Source organism: Emys orbicularis, chromosome 2, assembly GCF_028017835.1.
Source record: "Emys orbicularis isolate rEmyOrb1 chromosome 2, rEmyOrb1.hap1, whole genome shotgun sequence".
NCBI classification, from domain to species: domain Eukaryota; kingdom Metazoa; phylum Chordata; order Testudines; family Emydidae; genus Emys; species Emys orbicularis.
In genome coordinates, this window is record NC_088684.1 from 74,412,083 (window position 1) to 74,416,322 (window position 4,240).

Consider the following 4,240-nt stretch of genomic DNA (forward strand, 5'->3'; position numbering starts at 1 on the left):
TAAGAGCCACATGATACAGCTTAAGTGTGATAACTGTTCAGTTGTGCAGATGAGTCTCCCCGTCGTTTGGCTCCGCAGACCTGTTTGAAAAGGTGTGTGATCCAGTTACAGCTCACTTGGCTAATTTGTAACCAGTCAAACGCTGAGCTCTTGACTCCTATTTTACTCCAGCAAAACTCGTCTTAATAAAATCCAAATCAGTTTGTTTTTGCTTGCTTGTAAAGATCTGAGGAATTGTCCTAAAATAAACAATTTCTGCAGTCTCTTGTAAAGACTATGGGATTTAGTCTCACTAATAATCCGCTAACAATTTGAGCTCCGTATTCTTACTCTTGGCTGCAAAGCAGAATGTTCCTTCAGGCTTTATGGTGCCTGAGAAGATTACAGTGTCATTTCCCCTGAGTCATTTGGGCAAGGAGGAGCTAGAAAACAGTGACTCACACATAGCTGAATCTTTTTCTCTGTAAGGGGAATTAGCTCAAATGGTAGAGCGCTCGCTTAGCATGCGAGAGGTAGCGGGATCGATGCCCGCATTCTCCAGAAGGTTTTTTTTTTAATTAGAGAACATTTATTTCCAAGTGACCCGTTTTTTCAATTGTGAAGGATATGCATATTTTAAGTTATTCCTTGAGGCTTTCTAATTTTAGAAAGCGATTTTTGGGGGCGTTTTGTTTTGTGGGAAGGTCGGTGTGTGATCTGTTTTCTTGAAGATTATCACAGCTGCATGCACAGAAGAGAGAGGTAATTCTTGACAGCTGAAAAAAATTAAACAAAAGGACTGCAAGAGTTGCCACTTGTTGCTTGTGATTTTTGTCTTTGATATTTCACCCCTCTAATCACTTGTCCTTATTTTCTTTTTAAATTCTAGGTGCATCCTGCTCTTAACATTTTTGTAAGGGGTCAAAATAAATGTACATATTAAATGAATCCACATTTTAATAAAGGGATGTGCACAATATGCTTGAATTATATTTTTAACTCTTTATTGAAGATAAATATAATTTTGACAGCACAAATTATTTCCTTTCATAAGTATTGAAAGAATGTTCACAATATAAAGGATAAGGCAATTCAGCTGAGTTGAGACATAATAGGTTGAGTTATAGTAGGTATAAATATAATTTTTTGTAAAAGCTATGTCAGGGATGATTTTTTAATCAGGACATCCCATTTGCAAATATGGTTAGGGCAGAGGGTTATGTCATGTGTCTGTTCTTATAGCATGGAAAAGCAAGGTGACCAAGAGGCGTGTGGCAATTCCAAGAGAAATTGGTGTCCATAAAAACACCTTTAACATTATATTAAAGAGGCAGAATGAGTGAGGTAATCTCTTACTGTGCCATCTTTTGGTGAAAGAGACAAGCTTTTGAGCTTACATAGACCTGTTCTTCAGATCTGGGAAAGGTACTGAATGTTACAGCTAACTATGAGGTGGAACAGATTAGCATTATCTAACATTATTTTACTCTTCTATAAACTATGTGTTCAGTTGTCATGGAATGTGAGCATTTTCATATCTAGTACTGAGACCTCATGTTCATCTGATTATCCACCACAGTCTCTAATCCTTTTCAGAGTCTCTGCTTCCCAGGATAGTCTCTCTCATCCTGTAAGTATGGCCTACATTCTTTGTTCCTATATTTACATTTAGCTGTATTAAAATGCATATTGTTTGTTTGTGCCCAATTTACCAATCAGTCCATTATGCTCACAATCCACTGACCTGTCCTCTTCATTATTAAACACTCCCCCAGTTTTTGTCTCATCTGTAAACTTTCAGTGATGATTTTATTTTCTTCCAGGTCATTGATAAAATTTTTAAATAGTGTAGGTCCAGGAATTGATCCCTGCAGGATCCCACTGGAAACATACCTGCTCAATGATATCTCATTTACAATTACATGTTGAGACCTATCAGTTAGCAAATACATTAACTGTGTGCTCGTAGTATTCTCTATCTTAAATATATAGAATGTCTTTGAAACTGGCATGATTTTTCACAAATGGAAGAAACTTTTCTTGTGCCACCAATGTAATTGACTTGTTAATTACCAAAAAGAGAGAACCTCCTGTGGTCTTGTGATATTAGTGGCTGGGGAAACTGACACAGAGTGGTTGCAGATTTTGCTGCTATTGATCAAAGAATATTAACCCAGTGACAGTAGCTGTTACATTGTGTTTTATTCTGAGAATAAGATGCATGTTGGTAAACCTCAGTGCTCAAGAGACAAGTTAAAGCAATGCTGTGAAGATTCCTAGGGGCAAAATATAGCCTGCAATGAGAGTAATCAGATGTGCTTGCTTTTAAACAACAGAACACTTCAGTTTCAATGTGGAAAAACTAATTGAACACACAAAAGGATGAGAGCAGGTGAAGATCAAGGTTGGTCAGATTGATGACACAGCCTCTCAGAGGTGACACAAACATTCTACTCTTTGAAAGAATTGTACTTCCTGAGTAGGCTGAACAGCTAGCTGAGAGTCCTTGCTAGTGCTAAATGGGTATGATGAATCATCAGACACCATTTTATTCTCTAAAAAAGAACAGGAGTACTTGTGGCACCTTAGAGACTAACAAATTTGTTAGTCTCTAAGGTGCCACAAGTACTCCTGTTCTTTTTGCGGATACAGACTAACACGGCTGCTACTCTGAAACCTGTCATTTTATTCTCTGATTGGAGAGCTTGCAGTGTTTGAGGAGAACTGCTCAAAAACATTTTCTGAACAGCCTACTCCAGGGAACACACAGAGGGGGAATTAGCTCAAATGGTAGAGCGCTCGCTTAGCATGTGAGAGGTAGCGGGATCGATGCCTGCATTCTCCACTAAACATTTTTTTTTGGCTGTGTAGGGGCAGGGAGCAAATAGCAAATAAACCTTTTTTCTTTACCCTTCTGTATTCTTCTATGTGATGTTTTTGTTTTAATTTACATTTCTTGTTTCTCAGACTTGTATGTGCAACAAACAGAAGAAAATTCAATTAATATTTATTTAGCTGAAGAAGGCTCATACACAAAGCTATTAAAACACAATTAATTACTTGATTTTTGTTATTGGAAAATCAATTAATACAAAATGATTTGTCCCATTGATTATTTAATAAAATAACTAAAACTTAATCAGAACTCTTTAAATGATTACACATATCCTGAAAACCTTCTTTTCTGCTGGTCTCTCCTTTCCCCCATGGCTTAATTCCAAAATGAAATACTAAACACTGCAGTTGTAAAGAAATAAGTGAATAATATTAAAAGCCTCTACTGTCTACTGTTGGAAGCTAGATAAAAGGTACATTTTTTTTTCTTTTGTGAGTAGAAAGACCAACACAACAGCAATAATACTGAAGTTATTACAGTTGAAATATGAACTGTTACAGTAGAATATCATACACTGGATAAGCACACAGTTTTCTGGTTACAAACTGCTTTGGAATAGTTCTGAGAAGAGGGGATGTCAAGGCTGTATCCCCACTTTGAACTTTAGGGTACAACTGTGGGGGCCTGCATGAAGACTTCTAAGCTTAACTACCAGCTTAGATCTGGTCCGCTGCCACCATTCCCAAAGCTAATTCCCTTCCCTGGGAAGCCTTGAGAAACCTTTCACCAATTCCCTGGTGAATACAGATCCAAACCCCTTGGATCTTAAAACAAGGAGAAATTGACCATCCCCCTCCTTTCTCCCACCAACTCCTGGTGAATACAGATCCAACCCCCTTGGAACTAAAACAAGGAAAAATCAATCAGGCTTTTAATTAAAGAAAAAGGTAAAAATCATCTCTGTAAAATCAGTATGGAAAATAACTTTACAGGGTAATCAAACTTAAAGAGCTCAGAGGACTCCCCTCTAGTCTTAGGTTCAAAGTACAGCAAACAAAGATAAACACTCTAGTAAAAGGTACATTTACAAGTTGAGAAAACAAAGTAAAACTAAGACGCCTTCCCTGGCTTTTTACTTACAAGTTTGAAATATGAAAGACTTGTTTAGAAAGATGGGGAGAACCTGGATTGATGTCTGGTCCCTCTCAGTCCCAAGAGCGAACAACCCCCTAAACAAAGAGCACAAACAAAAGCCTTTCCCCTCCCCCAAGATTTGAAAGTATCTTGTCCCCTTATTGGTCCTTTGGGTCAGGTGTCAGCCAGGTTACCCGAGCTTCTTAACCCTTTACAGGTAAAAGGATTTTGGAGTCTCGGGCCAGGAGGGATTTTATAGTACTGTACACAGGAGAGCTGTTACCCTTCCCT

At 37.9% G+C, this 4,240-nt stretch overlaps 1 non-coding gene across 1 annotated transcript; it reads left to right on the plus strand.

The window, feature by feature from the left end:
- Positions 1-467: 467 nt before the first annotated feature.
- On the plus strand, positions 468-540 carry TRNAA-AGC (transfer RNA alanine (anticodon AGC)). Its single transcript has one exon. It is a non-coding gene; the product is annotated as a tRNA-Ala (tRNA).
- The last annotated feature ends 3,700 nt before the right edge of the window (positions 541-4,240 follow it).